Source organism: Schistocerca nitens, chromosome 2, assembly GCF_023898315.1.
Source record: "Schistocerca nitens isolate TAMUIC-IGC-003100 chromosome 2, iqSchNite1.1, whole genome shotgun sequence".
Lineage (NCBI taxonomy): Eukaryota > Metazoa > Arthropoda > Insecta > Orthoptera > Acrididae > Schistocerca > Schistocerca nitens.
The window spans coordinates 545,791,610-545,810,305 of NC_064615.1; the positions used below are offsets into that span (position 1 = coordinate 545,791,610).

An 18,696-nucleotide genomic window follows, 5' to 3' on the forward strand; every position below is an offset into this window, starting at 1 on the left:
TACAGAACAGTAGGTAAGAAGTCAGTAGCGTTCGAGATGTGTACATAACAATATCCCTCAGATACTTCACTAACGTCACGGACAAGAAAATAGCATTTATTCCTCCCGATCTCTCTCAGTAAGTGATGAACAAGTGCCTAGAGAAGTGTGTGCATCATGGCGCTGACAGAATCTCTCAGTTTTCGTCACAGACTGAAATTCGCTACAGCTATGAAGCCGGAAGTTGCTAGTGATGCTGATGAACCATAGTGTCGGAGCAACAAACTTTGAACGAGGCCAAAGCGATAGTAAATACGAGACCATCGTCGTAAATCTAGTGAAGGCATATTTGTAGAGATAACATATCTAGTGTTAAGACAGCATAACTTACGTACTTCACAGGAAAAGTTTATCTGCTGGGCGTAATATCATGCTAAATTTAGTTATATGCGGTGGACTGTATTAAAGAAGATTGTGATCGAACTTCTGCCCGGTGGTGATGGCTGGGCTTAATGGCTTGTAGAGGATAATGACAATGAAAAGAGTAGGATAGGAACAGCACGGTCAGACCCATCGCAGAACGCATGCCACAAGGATCGGTGCTGCGTCACAGCCTACGCCCACTATAGTGCTCAATTCACACGAAGCAGATGGCCGCACGCCATGCTCCGTCGTCTTCAGAATGTCTGCAGTTCAGGAAGCACGAATGACTGAGAATAGTTTGAATATCGTGGGTTGAAGCAGTACTTCCATTCTGTCTTGAAAATAGTCACATCTCAATATTAACGAGTCATTTTGATGTGCAGTGCAATAGTAACGACTGGTCTTATGGTCGCCCCACACATCTCTCAAGTAGTTCCTTTGCGAGAGGTTGTAAAAAGGACATACTGACTTATGTGTCAGACGTGTGTGAATCGATACTCAGAACAATCAGAGTTTTATGCCTGCCAAAGGAACATCTACACAGTATTGAGTACACTGTATATGCACTATGCCATCTTTAGAACAAACAAGGCTCTTGCATGTAATTTACAATACAAAGAAGTTAATGTGCTAAAATCGAGAACAAATTTTAAGATGCAGTCACAGAACACAGTATCTTATAGTAGATCGTCACTCTCTAATAGTTCTTAGCATCTCTTAGGCCATAAATTTTAGCTGCAATAATATGTCGCAAAGGTAGTCATATAATGGGTGTAAACACATTCAAATTCTTATTGCTAAAGTGCATTATTAATATGTGTAACAAGACTATCAACAATCTTGATCATGCTGAGACTTATACATGATAAAATCTAATAGGTAATGATTAGCACCTTATCTGTATGGCGCCTTAGCTGTTAGCTAGCTCAATAAATATGTAACTATACAGCTGAGATGGTTTTCATTAATCTAAAACTTTGAACATAGCTGCTAAGGTTGAGTGACCGTGTCAGAATTATATTGGAACAAATAAGCCCTCGGTCACAAATATTAAGTCAAAATTGACCTGGTTTCGACGCTACTATGAGCATCGTCTTCAGATTTAGACTAACTGTTCTAAAACATATTAGGTATACAGTACATTAATAAAATTAATGTTTGTACTGAGTGGAAATGATGCAGTACTTATAAGTCACATATTAAAACAGATCTGAGCCGGAAAGGCGACGTCATGAACAGTTGTGAGATGGCGAGCCGCTAAGGGCTGCTCGTACTGTGAACAAGGGTTGCAACGAGACTGACCTAATATGTTTTATAACAGTTACTCTAATTCTGAAGACGACGCTCATAGTAGCGTCGAGATTATGTCAATTTTGACTTAATATTTGTGACCGATGGCTTATTTGTTCCAATATTTTCGTTAATCATTCAAAAGACTGTCCATGCACAAAATGTTCTTGGTTTCCAATCCGCGTCAGTTCCTATAAAACTCTCGAGCTCTCGATGATTAGCTCCGCATTGTTGTCAGTAGTAAAACTACCGACTGCCGGGACAGCGTTTTTTCCTCTCTTTATTGTGATTTCATTCCCCTACCCCAGAGATGAAGATGGGCTGGGGAGGACTGGCAGCAGCACAATCCGTCTCTCTTCAGGCGTGTGATATTAAACAGTAATAACAATAATAATAAAAAGATGAAAACAATACATATAAAAGGCGATAAAGAGGAACATAAGAACCGAATAAGTGGGGGTTAAAAACGCATGTACGCGGAGACCTTAATTATGGGATATTTAAAAAAAAGTCCACAAAGTTAAAAAAAACATCTGGTGATTTGTGTAACACGTAAAAAACACTGAAGTCACATGCACAAGTTGAAGGTTGGCCACAGTATTAAAACATACCAGAAAGATTACACTTTAAAACAACTGTACGAGACGGAGCACACACGAAGAAAAGCAAAAACTGCATGGAGGGACATGACGAGGGAGGGGAGGCCTTGGGACTGCCACTATTTCCCGCTTTCATACCAACGATTACGGCCTCTGGCACCAGTCAGAGGGGGCCGAAACGAGGGGTAGGCTGAAGGCGAGTTGGGCAGCTCACAGCAGCTCCGGCACCTGCAGGACCCAGTGACGTCAGGTGGCGCGATGGGCCGGCGCCACGTTTGAAACTGCCGCTCCCGCCCCCCTTAAGCATCCGCCGTTCCTCCCTTTCGACGCCCGAAGCCCGCCGCCATGCCCTACTTAGTGTGTATCCCTGGTCTCTGTTGCAATTACTTTTGAATACATTATGGGAAAGGCAGTGATCAATGTCTTACAACTATTTACTATTAAAAACTGTATTGATCACGAATTATTTATCAAGGTGACCGGTTTCGACCACAACTGTGGTCATCTTCAAACCATTGAGTAGGAACCTGTTTCTGTTGGAGAATCACTACTACCATTCTCTAACAGAAAGAGGTTCCTACTCAATGATCATTGTAGTGGTAGAACCGGTCACCTTGATAAATAAATCGTGATCAAGACTGTTTTTAATAGTAAATATCTGTTCCAATTGTTGCTGTTCATTCTAATATCGGCAGCCTCTTTTATAAGTGATTCCCAGTATGTTGACGCATGAGCCAAGACTCAGACAGTACTTTGTGTCCGTTTTTGAGGCAATGCTCAGCTATGACCGACTTGTCGAGCTCCCTGTGCTTAGTACGTCCCTTGTGTACGGTACAACGCACCGCAACTATGCTGATTGTCAGGGCTATATAGATGCTGCCTCACTCGCAAGGTACACTATACACACCGGCGACAAGGGAGGGTAATGACATCACAAACAACAACAGTACTGGCAGTCAGTAGTTTTACTACTGTCGACGATGGCGGAGCTAGCCATCGAAAGCTCGAGAATTTTGTTGGAAATCATGTGGCTTGAAAACTGACACGATTTTGTCTAGTCATGTCGCCGCGAAAGACTTCGCGGACACAAGACTTTTGTTGTTTTCCAGTAATTCTCCTCTCTATTTTAGAGGAATTTTCATACAGAACTTCAACTTTTTACTACATCAGAAAGAAACTGATTGTTCAAAAGTAGTTATTAAATCAGTTTGTAATCTCTGCGAATGGCTTGTTTGTTGGCATGTTACAATGTCGAGATAATCGTACTTATTTTATTTTTTTTATTATGAATTTGGCCAGCTATGGACCGCATACAACTTAAGACTTATGGTATTTCTTTTTCTTCCGTTCTTCTCAGTACTTCTTCATTTTCTCGCCAACTGCTCGTCTCTGCTCATCTGTCCACACTCTCTTGGGTCGAGGTTTTGGCGCATCTGCTTCATAGTTTGCGTTTTCTATAAGTAGCCTAAAGTTATTCCTGTCACGTATTATTTCTTCTGTAACACCTATTTTGTTGGCGTCTTTCTTTACTGCTTCTATCCGTCCTACAGTATTTTTCAGCTTACTAACGTAATTAAAAATTTTCTTTGTAATACGTGTTTCTTCCATTCTTTTTAAATGCCCATAAAATTTTAGCCGTCTCTTCCTCATTGTATCTGTGATCCTTTCTGTATTTTTGTATAGGTCTTCATTCCTCCTTTTAATCCACCTATTTTCCGTGTTTTTCTCAGGACCTAGAATGTTTCTTAATATTTTTCTCTCTCTTTTTTCTAGTTCTCTTAATTCGCCTTTCTTATTCAATGTTAGGCACTCTGATCCATATGTTGCTTGCGTCCTAATAACTGAATTATAATGTTTAATCTTTGCTTGTATGGATATTGATTTCTTATTGTAGTAGTTTTGTGTTAATTTATATGCAAATTCCAACTTTTTTATTCTTTCTTTATTTGTTGTGTTATCCAGTCCATTGGCTTGGATCCACTCCCCCAGGTATTTGAATCTATCAACTCTTTTAATTTTTCCATACTTTGTTTTCATAAACTTTTCTGTATTATGTTTGTGTTCTATATACTCGGTTTTTTCGTAGGATATTTTTAGCCCAGTCTTTTCAGCAATCTCGTGTAACATATCAAGCATAACTGTTGCGTCTGTTCGGTTTTCAGTTATCAGTGCCATTTCATCTGCAAAGGCTAAACATTTTACTTCAAATTTGTTCTTTCCTTGGCCCATACTTATACCCTTTGTGCCTCTGTTTTTTAATGTGTTTTCCCATGTTTTTACTACTTTATCTAAAACCAAGTTAAAGAGAATTGGGGACAGTCTGTCACCTAGTCGAACTCCTGTTTTGATTTTGAATGGTTCCGAAATTTCGCCTTGAAACTTAATTCTTGATGTTGTATCTGTGAGAGTTTGTTCAACAAGTCTTCTGGTGTTTTCATCTACCCCTGATTCATAAAGTATCTGGAATAGTGTTTGTCTGTCAACTGAGTCGTACGCCTTCTTTAAGTCTACGAAAGTAACTACTGTATGTTTATTTTGTATAGCTCTCAATCGCAAAATTGTTTTTAAATTAAGAATCTGTTCTGCACATGATCTACCTTTTCTAAATCCTGCTTGATAATCTCCTATATTAGGTCCTGCTTGTTCCTCTATTCTATTTAAAAGTGCTTTAGAAAGTATTTTATATGTCACTGGTAACAAGGATATGCCCCTGTAGTCGTTGGTGTCTGTTTTATCTCCGTTTTTATGGAGAGGGTTGATCAATGCTTGTTTCCAGTCACTGGGTATGATTCCTTTTGTCTAAATGTCTTTAATTACTTAATTTTCTGACATGCGGATAAGCCCCCTAGTTTCCACATTTCTGCCACTATCCCATCCTCACCTGTTGCTTTGTTATTCTTCAATGCTTTGATAATCTTTTCTATTTCTGCTACTGTAGGTGGTTCCGACGGTGGATTTTCATGTTGTGGTTTTTGAAACTGTAACCTGTCATTAGGCTCCTCACAATTTAATAGATTTTCAAAGTATTCAGCTAAGATTTGGCAGTTCTCTTTATTGCTTAAAACCATTTTTCCATTTTTATCTTTAAAATGTAAACTTGGTGACTGGAATCCTGTTAAAACTTCTCTGAAAGTCTTATAGAAGTCTCTTGTGTTGTTCCTTTTGAAATCAGAATCCATTTCTTCTAATCTGTCTTTGTCATATTTTCTTTTCACTGATCTGATGATTTGTGCTGTCTTTTTCCTTTCTTCTTTAAACTCTTCCCTGTATTCGTGTTTCTTATTACTGTTCCATTTTTTCCATGCCTTTAGTCGATTGTCAATTGCTTCATCACACAGCACGTTCCACCATCTGTGTTTTGGTATTCTTCGTGGCCGTCCCATTTCTTTAACTGACTCTATCATTGTTTCTTTAATTTCTTCCCAATTATCCATTTTTCGTGTGTTTAGTATATGACAGAATTTGTCCTGCTTTTGCGGGAGAAATTTAGTGTTTACTCTTGGATATCTTCTTGGTTTTGGTTTAGGTTTGTTTGGTTGGAACATGGTCTTTATTTCTGTCAGATAATGATCTGAGTCTATGTTTAGGCCCTTCCTCACTCTGACATCCAAGATTTCCTTGTAGTTGCGAGTCGTTATTGCCACATGGTCCAACTGATATTCACCTTGGTTTGGATTAGGTGATACCCACGTTTTTTTCTTTCTTGCAAGTTTCCTGAAACATGTCGAAATTAATTTTAGATTAAACTGTCTACAAAAATCTATGAGTCTTTCCCCATTTCTGTTGGTTCTTGCATGTGCTGGATAATCTCCAACTACTGATTTAAATTTTATTTCTTTGCCAAATTGTGCATTAAAGTCTCCCACTAAAATTTTTATATGTTCTTTGGGTAATATGGATGTTTCGTTTTCAAGCATTTCCCAAAAATCTTCCACTTTGTCAACATTTGTTCTGTTATGTTGGTTAATAGGTGCATGTGCATTAATAATAGTGTAGCGTTTATTATCTAACTTGAACGTCAGAAATGAAATTCGTTCTGATGGAGAGCTAAAATTAGTTATTGATTCTGTAAGTTGCTCTTTGACCATAAATGCGGTCCCTAATATAGTCGTATTATTGGAATTTTTAATGGCTGGTTTTCCTTTGTAGATCTTATATCCACCTGATTCAAATGCATTTTCCTCCAGATACCTTGTTTCTTGAACAGCTAATATAAGTATGTTGCGTTGGTTGATAGTGTCCGTTATGTGTTTTAGTTTTCCAACTTTCATAAGTGTGTTGATATTCAGAGTCCCCAGTAGTTGTTTTTTCTTGGGCCTTATCTTTGAAGAAGTACTAGGAAGCTCCGACTCTTCCTTACATGATGTTCTAGGCTCTCCAGAATCCAAAGGCCTAGTTGCACCGCCATGAATAGCGATGGAAGATTGGTTACTTCCTGGAGTAGTTTTCATTTTGAAATTTACCTTCATGTCTTAGGTTAAAGTTTGGTTTGGGGAAAGGTAGTTGCCTGGATATTTTTTATACTACACAATAGTTCAAATGTCTTTGAGCACTATGGGACTTAACATCTGAGGTCATCAGTCCCCTAGATCTTAGAATTACTTAAACCTAATTAACCTAAGGACATCACAAACATCCATGTACGAGGCAGGATTCTAACCTGCGACCGTAGCGGTCGCGCAGTTCCAGACTGAAGCACCTACAACCGCTCGGCCGCAGCGGCCTGCTATACCACTGAAATGGAACAAATTCTACTGCTGGTACTCACTGACAAGTGCTTCGCTTTATCGGCATGCAGTACATATTCAGGCCGAGTTTATTTTATAGAGGACTGTATCTACCTCGGAATCTAGACGGCTAAGCCACGATCCCCCTTTCCCTTTGGCATACAACGTACCACCGACGAGCTCAACTGTAGTCCCTGAATCATGTTGCAACATTACAGCAGTACTGCAAAGGCTCGGACCTTTCATCCCTTTACATATCAGCATAGACATTTTCAAGAGAAAATTAATGTGAAGATTGGACACACAGACACATATGAACAGTCATCGGCCTACGCTTCGTCCATGAAAGTAAGGGGGCCGACCAATCATATAAAGATATAAAGAACTCGGTGCACTTCCGAGCTGTAAACGTAGTACAAGTGTAAGTAATGAACTGCCTTTGCACTAACCTTCAAAATACAAGATACACAACAAGGCACACGTGCTAATATCCAACGCCGTTCAAGCATTTTCGCTATGGAATAAACTTGACAATGTATTTACCGAGCAAGCAAATATGGACGACTAAAAGCTCAAGAACAAGCAGGACACAGTTGTATTAATGGGGATGTGGTCAAAGGAATTCTACTTTTGTGACAAGCTCTTGGGCTTGTGGGGAACCACTTCTTGCTAATGAATAGCTTTCTCTATATTGCGCATCCAGAACATGATCTGGTCACATTGAAACAACAGCTGTCCGTGCCGTTAAGGAAATGGGATAAGCGACCTATATGTTATGAACAATAAATAGTAACACCTTTAGAAAAGTTTTTCACTGTTACTAGCGTTCAAGCTATACATTCAAATCGCTGATTTTCTATCATAATGGTACATGGTTTCATTGACAACGTGCTGCCAAATTAAAAATAAACCTGTTGGTTGTAAATAGAGGTTGTATTACTTTTCCTTTGTAAACCTCAACTAATGGTAAAAGGACTGAGTACACCTCTGAAGAAAGCATTATCTGCAGGTTGCGGTCTTCAAAACGCCATGGTGAAATGCGTTGACGCTTCGGTTAAGGCAAATACCTATATTTCTTTACCAAAAACAGTTTAAATAATTAAGTGAAGATGGAGGATAACTAGATGTTGAATAATGTTTATCGATGGATGTCACATATATCTGAATGACGTTAAGCAACGTACGTGGAATCCAGGAGTATAGCCATTCCTATCAAAAGCGGTATTTTCTAGCGCTTTGTGGCGTTATTGCTTGGACAATGTTCTACAGTGAATACAGTCACTATTTATGTTTGTATTTCTTCAATGAATCTTAAAGATATGCACTGTTAGCCTCCAGCGTGGTTTTCAATAACTTCTTTTTTCCCTGGTTACTAGGTAAGTACCATATGATATTATGCGGAATTAACGGCAGCTAAGGTGGCATCACTGCGTGTGTGCAAGTTTGATGTTTCAGTTAATTACAAGCTAACCGTGAACTAAAATCTTACTACATAAATATTTTATCTTAAGCTATCAAACTAATAATAAAAACATCCAACTGTAAAATAAAATAGCTGTCATTATGTTTCTATGATTTTGAGTGACTATCAACTGGTGGTACAAAACGTTTGCATTTCAAATTAAAGTTAATGTAGTACACGTATTTGATACTAAGAAAAGAATATGTGTTTCCAGATATTATTTTGTCACACAAACTGATTAATGTTATAGAAGCTTTATTACATAGTGTTGTGGTATAGTCTCGTAAGCCAGTCTCCGTTTAATTCCATATATTTATAGAACTTCATTAACACAGAAAAAAAAAGAAATTGTGCGCCAGGAAAGACGACGTTGATTTTGATCCGATAACGGCATATGCCATCTATGGCATAGTAGTTGCACTGATAATAATCTACGAACAGATAGCGTAGTGGCATAACTACCAGAGCAGCGCCATATGTGTCTACCCTTTAATACGAAATGCTTACAGCAAGAAGACTCAGTGTCGTTGAAACGTGTGAAGCAAGCAGGCAACCATGCAACGGAGACCCACTCGTGTTTCCTACGGCCAACTGAGTGAATTTGAAAGGGGTCCAACTGTGGCATTCAGAGTGACGGGATGGTACTTTCGGTGATTTGGCACACAAGTTGAACGTGCAGCATCAGTTGGATAACGGTGCTGGTATCAGTGGTCACGTGAACATTCTCAGACCCGTAGATGAGATTCTCGACGTCCACGCAGCACAGATGCCAAACTTGATCGTCGTATTGGCTAGCAATGGCAGATGGTAGAGTCACCACAGCACAGATAAGAGGACTTGTGAGCCCATATATCCGCATGGCTGTAACGGATCGTGCAACCACGTCTCGATCCCTGAGTCAACAGATGGGGACGTTTGCAAGACAACAACCATCTGCACGAACAGTTCGTCGACGTTTGCAGCAGCTTGGACTATCAGCTTGGAGACCATGGCTGCGGTTACCCTTGACGCTGCATCACAGACAGGAGCGCCTGTGATAGTGTACTCAACGACGAACTTGGGTGAACGAATGGCAAAACGTCATTTTTTCCCATGAATCCAGGTTCTGTTTACAGCATCATGATGTCACATCCGTGTTAGGCGACATCGCGGTGAACGCACATAGGCAGCGTGTATTCGTCATCGCCATACTGGTGCATCACCCGGCGTGATGGTATCGGGTGCCATTGGTTTCTCGTTTCGGTCACCTCTTGTTCGCATTGACGGTACTTTGAACACTGGATATTGCATTTCAGATGTGTTACGATCCGTGGCTCTACCTTCATTCGATCCCTACCAAAACCCTACATTTCAGCAGCATAATGCACGACCGCATGATGCAGGTCCTGTACAGGCCTTTCTGGATACAGAAAATGTTCGACTGCTGCCCAGGCCAGCACATTCTCCAGATCTCTGACAAATTGAAAACGTCTGGTCAATGGCGGCCGAGCAACTGGCTCGTCACAATAGGCCAGTCACTACTCCTGATTGACTGTGGTATCGTGTTGAAGCTGAATCTGCAGCTGTACCTGTACACGCCATCCAAGCTCTGTTTGACTCAATGCTCAGGAGTATTAAGGCCGTTATTACGGCCAGAGGTGGTTGTTCTGGATACTGATTTCTCAGGATCTATGCACCCAAATTACGTGAAAATGTAATTACATGTCATTTCTAGTACAATATATTTGTCCAATGAATACCCGTTTATCATCTGCATTTCTTCTTGGTGTGTCAATTTTAATGGCCAGTAGTGTATATTATCCAACTACTTGCTATATGCCAGCCGAAGTGGCCGTGCGGTTAAAGGCGTTGCAGTCTGGAACCGCAAGACCGCTACGGTCGCAGGTTCGAATCCTGCCTCGGGCATGGATGTTTGTGATGTCCTTAGGTTAGTTAGGTTTAACTAGTTCTAAGTTCTAGTGGACTAATGACCTCAGCAGTTGAGTCCCATAGTGCTCAGAGCCATTTGAACCATTTGAACTTGCTATATTTTGTTATTATTTTGAAGCCAGAGCTGATATTCCACCTTTCATCGATATATACGCGTAACATGTATGATTTGTTGGTTGCTCGAATGGAGGTGGACAGGCGCACTGGCCCGGCTGACACATGTCTTTCGCCGAATGAGCTCTTCCGACTGAGCGTCCCAAGAGCGGCTTGCCAAATAAAAGCTTCTTTCCGTTCTCGCCCGCGTACGAGTATTGTGCGAAGAGCAGAAGAACTAATACGTCAAGGTATCATATAACAAACTCCCACGGATGCTACTCCCATGCCGATGTGACAGATCCTCTGACGATCGTGGAAGAACTAGAAACGAGCCACTGACAAGTTGAAGTTTTGAGCCCGTTAGCGAGATTCAGGCGAAGCAGCACACTTAAGTGTGTGTGCAGCAGGTCAATAAGCTTTAGCATTCCACAAAATCCTGCTGTTCATCCTACGAGGCCATGTGAGTGTGTGTGTGAGCTAAATTCCATATTCAAGTATTTTGTCGTGCAGCAGCAAGGACGTCTTAAGGAAAGACGACGAGATCATCAGAAATGGAGCAAACCTCAGATTGGATAAGACTGGGAAAGGGAATAGTCGGCGTCCGTTTGAAAGGAACCATACCGCAATGCGGCTTAAGCAAGATACAAAAACCTTAGAAAATTTAAAGCACTTTAGCCAAACGGTATAGATATCTGTCCTCTCGAAAGAGAACAACATAGGCTGATGTGACAAATCTTGAATGCCACTAATTATAATGAGGTTTGTGACATGTTTTCCTATAGGTGACAATCACATGTTATCACGACCATATGTTTGTTTAATTTCTAACTTCACTTCTTTTTGATGCTTTGTGAGGTAATTGGATTCAAATTAACTTATTAGGGGAACAATTTTCTCATCATATTATCCTCAGAATGCAACGGCCTTGCCGCAGTGGATACACCGGTTCCCATAAGTTCACCGAAGTTAAGCGCTGTCGGGCGTAGTAGGCACTTGGATGGGTGACCATCCGGGGCACCATGTGCTGTTGCCATTTTTCGGGGTGCACTCAGCCTCGTGCTGCCAATTGAGGGGCTACTCGACCGAATAGTAGCGGCTTCGGTCCAGAATATCATATTACGATCGGGAGAGCGGTGTGCTGAACCCACGCCCCTCCTATCCGCATCCTCCACCAAGGATGACACGGTGGTCGGATTGTCCAGGTAGGCCACTCGTGGCCTGACGACGGAGTGCTTGATTATCCTCAGATTACTGATAAAAGGGAAGAGTGTGTAAGATTATTTGAAAGGTGCAGTAGCCTGGTAGGAGAACAACTGATACCATCGAAAGGAATCGGAATTTACTTAATACAGGAGCTGAACGACATGAAGCGGTATGGATTGGCCCTAATACTTAAAATCTGTTATGTTGTTGTTGTGGTCTTCAATCCTGAGACTGGTTTGATGCAGCTCTCCATGCTACTCTATCCTGTGCTAGCTTCTTCACCTCCCAGTACCTACTGCAACCTACAACCTTCTGAATCTGCTTGGTGTATTCATCTCTTGGTCTCCCTCTACGGTTTTTACCCTACGCGCTGCCCTCCAATACTAAATTGGTGATACCTTGAAGCCTCAGAACATGTCCTACCAACCGATCCCTTCTTCTAGTCAAATTGTGCCACAAACTTCTCCTCTCCCCAATCCTACTCAATACCTCCTCATTAGTTATGTGATCTACCCATCTAATCTTCAGCATTCTTCTGTAGCACAACATTTCGAAAGCTTCTCTTCTTGTATAAACTAGTTCACTTCTATGTTTCACTTCCATACATGGCTACACTCCCTACGAATACTTTCAGAAACGACTTCCTGACACTTAAATCTATACTCGATGTTAACAAATTTTTCTTCTTCAGAAACCCTTCCCTTGACATTGCCAGTCTACATTTTGTATCCTCTCTACTTCGACCATCATCAGTTATTTTGCTCCCCAAATAGCAAAACTCCTTTACTGCTTTAAGTGTCTCATTTCGTAATCTAATTTCCTCAGCATCACCCGACTTGATTCGACTACATTCCATTATCCTCGTTCTGCTTTTGTTGCTGTTCATCTTATATCCTAACTTCGAGACACTATCCATTCCGCTCAACTGGTCTTCCAAGTCCTTTGCTGTCTCTGACAGAATTGCAATGTCATCGGCGAACCTCAAAGTTTGTATTTCTTCTCCATCGATTTTAATTCCTACTCCGAATCTTTCCTTTGTTTCCTTCACTGCTTGCTCAATCTACAGATTGAATAACATCGGGGAGAGGCTACAACACTGTCTCACTCCCTTCCCAACCACTGCATCCCTTTCATACCCCTCGACTCTTATAACTGCCATCTGATTTCTGTACAAATTGTAAATAGCCTTTCGCTCCCTGTATTTTACCCATGCCACATTCAGAATTTGAAAGAGAGTATTCCAGCCAACATTGTCAAAAGCTTTCTCTAAGTCTACAAATGCTAGAAATGTAGGCTAGCCTTTCCTTAATCTAGCTTCTAAGATAAGTCGTAGGGTCAGTATTACCTCACGTGTTCCAATATTTTTACAGAATCCAAACTGATGTTCCCCGAGGTCGGCTTCAACTACTTTTTCCACTCGTCTGTAAAGAATTCGCGTTAGTATTTTGCAGCAGTGACTTACTAAACTGATAGTTCGGTAATTTTCACATCTGTCAACACCTGCTTTCTTTGGGATTGGAATTATTACATTCTTCTTCAAGTCTGAGGGTATTTCACCTGTCTCATACATCTTGCTCACCAGATGGTAGAGTTTTGTCAGGACTGGCTCTCCCAAGGCTGTCAGTAGTTCTAATGGAATGTTATCTACTCCCGGAACCTTGTTTCGACTCAGGTCTTTCAGTGCTCTGTCAAACTCTTCACGCAGAATCATATCTCCCATTTCATCTTCATCTACACCCTCTTCCATTTCCATAATTTTGTCCTCAAGTACATCTACCTTGTACAGACCCTCTATATACTCCTTCCAACTTTCTGCTTTCCCTTCTTTGCTTAGAACTGGGTTTCCATCTGTGTTCTTGATATTCATGCAAGTGGTTCTCTTTTCTCCAAAGGTTTCTTTAATTTTCCCGTAGGCGGTATTTATCTTACCCCTCGTGAGATAAGCCTCAACATCCTTACATTTGTCTTCTAGCCATCCCTGCTTAGCCATTTTGCACTTCCTGTCGATCTCATTTTTGAAACGTTCCTATTCCTTTTTGCCTGCTTCATTTACTGATTTTTTATATTTTCCCCTTTCATCAATTAAATTCAATATTTCTTGTGTTACCCAAGGATTTCTACTAGCCTTCGTCTTTTGACCTACTTGATCCTCTGCTGCCTTCACTACTTCATCCCTCAAAGCTACCCATTCCTCTTCTACTGTATTTCTTTCCCCCATTCCTGTCAATTGTTCCCTTACGCTGTCCCTGAAACTCTGTACGCCCTCTAGTTTAGTCAGTTTATCCAGGTCCCTTCTGCTTAAATTGTAATTTTTTTTCATTTTCTTCAGTTTCAATCTACAGATCATAACCAATAGATTGTGGTCAGAGTCCACATCTGCCCCTGTAAATGTCTTACAATTTAAAACCTGGTTCCTAAATCTCTGTCTTACCATTATATAATCTATCTGAAACCTGTCAGTATCTCCAGGCTTCCTCCATGTATACAACCTTCTTTTATGATTCTTGAACCAAGTGTTCGCTATTATTAAGTTGTGCTCTGTGCAAAATTCTACCAGGCTGCTTCCTCTTTCATTTCTTACCCCCAATCCATAGTCACCTACTATGTTTCCTTCTCTCCCTTTTTCTAATACCGAATTCCAGTCACCCATGACTATTAAATTTTCGTCTCCCTTCACTATCTGAATAATTTCTTTGATTTCATCATACATTTCTTCAATTTCTTCGTCATCTGCAGAGCTAGTTGGCATATAAACTTGTACTACTGTAGTAGGCGTGGGCTTCGTGTCTATCTTGGCCACAATAATGCGTTCACTATGCTGTTTGTAGTAGCTCACCCGCACTCCTATTTTTTTATTCATTATCAAACCAACTCCTGCATTTTGTATTTATAATCCTGTATTCACCTGACCAAAAGTCTTGTTCCTCCCACCACCGAACTTCACTAATTCCCACTATATCTAACTTTAAACTTTCCATTTCCCTTTTTAAATTTTCTAACCTACCTGCCCGATTAAGTGATCTGACATTCCACGCTCCGATCCGTAGAACGCCAGTTTTATTTCTCGTGATAACGACGTCTTCTTGAGTAGTCCGTGCCCGGAGACCCGAATGGGGGACTATTTTACCTCCGGAATATTTTACTCAAGAGGACGCCATCATCATTCAACCATACAGCAAAGCTTCATGCCCTGGGGGAAAAATGGCTGTAGTTTCTCCTTGCTGTCAACCGTTGGCAGTACCAGCACAGCAAGGCCGTTTTGGTTAGTGTTACAAGACCAGATCAGTCAATCATCCAGACTGTTGCCCCTGCAACTACTGAAAAGGGTGCTGCCCCTCTTCAGGAACCACACGTTTGTCTGGCCTCTCAACATATACCCCTCTGTTGTGGTTGCACCTACGGTACGGCTGTCTGTATCGCTGAGGCACGCAAGCCTCCCCACCAACGGCAAGGTCCATGGTTCATCTGTTATAGGAAGAGCGAATTCGGTTTGTTGGGAAACCTGTGGGAAAATGCAGTATGTCTGAAAGTGATCGTGGTCCATGCTCTCTCTGTGCTCATGATTCAAGGGATTTAAAGTGGTAGAATACCAGTGTCAGTGAAAACTAAAAAGTTAAACCTTTATCAAGCTAAATACATGTGTATGTATGGAACAGTTAGTGAATTGTGAAACGTGTGCCTAGCCTCCGTAAGACGTAATGGCTTTTGGTCTCCTTTTATATTACACTGTGATGTGTATGACCCCATTTCATCAGAATTTCAGCCGTACTACACTAAAAGATACATCTACACATCGCAAGCAACCTTACGGTGTGTGGCGAAGGGTATTTTGTACACTAGTGTCGGTTCTCCTTATCGTGTTCCAATCGGCAATGGACCCTGGAAAGAACTATCGCTGGCATGCTTCAGTGTGAGCTCGAATCTTCATGGTCTTTCCGCGGCTTAAGCTTATAAGAAGGAAACTATATATTGGTTGACTCTAGGAAAATACAGTCTCGGAACTCTAACAGTAAATAACACCGTGATGCAGAAAGCCTCTTTTGCAGCGTCAGTTACTGGAGTCAGCTGAACATCTCTGTGACACTTTCCCGCATACTAATTGAACCTGTAACGAAACGCGCTACTCTTCTTTGGATATTCACTACTCCTCTATCAACCTTATCTCGTTTGAGTCCCAGAGTACTAGTCGAAAGAGAGTTTTGTAAGCTATCTCCATCGTAGGTTGACTATGTTAGCTGAGGATTCTTCCAATGAACTTTAGTTTGACATCTGTCTTATATACGACTGGTTTCACTTGGTCGTTCCACCTTAAATAGCTCCGCCCGCATGCTCCTAGACATTTCATGGGTATGGCTGTTTCCAGTGATGGTTCTATAACCATGTTATGGAAGCTGTCAAGTTCTTTTATTATCACACAACTGGTTTCGAGCTCTCATACGCCCATCTTGAGGTGTCGTTACTTGGTGCTGTGACCCTCAAGCGCCGCGTTAGACATGTTCGAGGCACGTTGTGCTACCTACAGGTGCAGAGCATGTTATAATACAATAATATGTCTCTCTGCATATTTATGGTGGAGGTCAACGGCCAGTCACTTCACTGAACGCCGATACTCTCCAGGTCTCCCTTCATTTCTCTGCAGTTTTCTAGCGTTGCCACTTGTTTGTATGCAACAACACCATAAACGAAAAGCCTCATTACACTTCCGACGTTGACTACTAGATCGTTTACGTATTGTGAAAAGTAATGATCCTATGACAGTCCCTCGAAGTACGCTCGAACTACTTTTACGTCTGAAGATTTCTCTCCGGGCAGAACCACATGCTGTGTTCTGTTTCCTAGAAACTCTTCAGTCCAATCCCACAGCCGGTTTGATATTGCGAACGCCCGTATTTTGTTCATTAAGCGTCATTGTGGAACTGTATCAAACACCTCCCCTAAAATAATGGTTCAAATGGCTCTGAGCACTATGGGACTTAACTTTTAAGGTCATCAGTCCCCTAGAACCACTCAAACCTAACCAACCTAAGGATATCACACACATCCATGCCCGAGGCAGGATTCGAACCTGCGACCGCAGCGGTCGCGCGGTTCCAGACTGTGGCACCTAGAACCGCTCGGCCACCACGACCGGCCCAACTCCCCTAAGTCAGGTATCGGAGCATTGACCTGGGCGCCCATATCTTCTGCTTTCTGGGTCTCGTCGACGAACAGAGAGAGCTGGATATCGTACAATTGCTGTTTTCTGAACACATTTTGGTTCCTACAGAACGGGTCTCCAGAAATGTCAAAATGCGCGAGCGTGGAACAACTTCAAAAAGTGTGCAAGAGACGGACGTCGGAGATGTTGGCCTATACTTCTGTAGGTGTGTTCGACGATTCGTCTTGAAAACAAGAATGACTTGCGCTCTTTCTCAAATTTTAGGGTAATTCGCTCCCCAATAGATCTACGGCACACACTGTTGCTAGGAAAGTGCCATGATCTTTCGAATACTCAATGTGGAAAAGAAGATAGCTTTTAGTGACGGGAACAAAACATTTTCAAATGTGTGTGAAATCTTATGCGACTTAACTGCTGAGGTCATCAGTCCCTAGGCTTACACACTACTTAACCTAAATTATCCTAAGGACAAACACACACATCCATACCCGAGGGAGGACTCGAACCTCCGCCGGGATCAGCCGCACAGTCCATGACTCCAGCGCCTTAGACAGGAACAGAATTTTCTTTTCTAACCTGTGTGTAAACTGTAAGCGATATAAGAAGATTGCGTCCCAAGTAGTTTGTTAGATCTCACTTTCTCGTTACAAATTGCTCTTCTTATTACGTACACTCCTGGAAATGGAAAAAGGAACACATTGACACCGGTGTGTCAGACCCACCATACTTGCTCCGGACACTGCGAGAGGGCTGTACAACCACTGATCACACGCACGGCACAGCAGACACACCAGGAACCGCGGTGTTGGCCGTCAAATGGCGCTAGTTGCGCAGCATTTGTGCACCGCCGCCGTCAGTGTCAGCCAGTTTGCCGTGGCATACGGAGCTCCATCGCAGTCTTTAACACTGGTAGCATGCCGCGACAGCGTGGACGTGAACCGTATGTGCAGCTGACGGACTTTGAGCGAGGGCGTATAGTGGGCATGCGGGAGGCCGGGTGGACGTACCGCCGAATTGCTCAACACGTGGGGCGTGAGGTCTCCACAGTACATCGATGTTGTCGCCAGTGGTCGGCGGAAGGTGCACGTGCCCGTCGACCTGGGACCGGACCGCAGCGACGCACGGATGCACGCCAAGACCGTAGGATCCTACGCAGTGACGTAGGGGACCGCACCGCCACTTCCCAGCTAATTAGGGACACTGTTGCTCCTGGGGTATCGGCGAGGACCATTCGCAACCGTCTCCATGAAGCTGGGCTACGGTCCCGCACACCGTTAGGCCGTCTTCCGCTCACGCCCCAACATCGTGCAGCCCGCCTCCAGTGGTGTCGCGACAGGCGTGAATGGAGGGACGAATGGAGACGTGTCGTCTTCAGCGATGAGAGTCGCTTCTGCCTTGGTGCCAATGATGGTCGTATGCGTGTTTGGCGCCGTGCAGGTGAGCGCCACAATCAGGACTGCATACGACCGAGGCACACAGGGCCAACTCCCGGCATCATGGTGTGGGGAGCGATCTCCTACACTGGCCGTACACCACTGGTGATCGTCGAGGGGACACTGAATAGTGCACGGTACATCCAAACCGTCATCGAACCCATCGTTCTACCACTCCTAGACCGGCAAGGGAACTTGCTGTTCCAACAGGACAATGCACGTCCGCATGTATCCCGTGCCACCCAGCGTGCTCTAGAAGGTGTAAGTCAGCTACCCTGGCCAGCAAGATCTCCGGATCTGTCCCCCATTGAGCATGTTTGGGACTGGATGAAGCATCGTCTCACGCGGTCTGCACGTCCAGCACGAACGCTGAGGCACCAGGTGGAAATGGCATGGC

At 42.6% G+C, this 18,696-nt stretch overlaps 1 pseudogene; it reads left to right on the plus strand.

Annotated features, from left to right (window-relative positions):
- Positions 1-11,420: 11,420 nt before the first annotated feature.
- Positions 11,421-11,538, plus strand: LOC126238478 (5S ribosomal RNA; annotated as a pseudogene).
- The last annotated feature ends 7,158 nt before the right edge of the window (positions 11,539-18,696 follow it).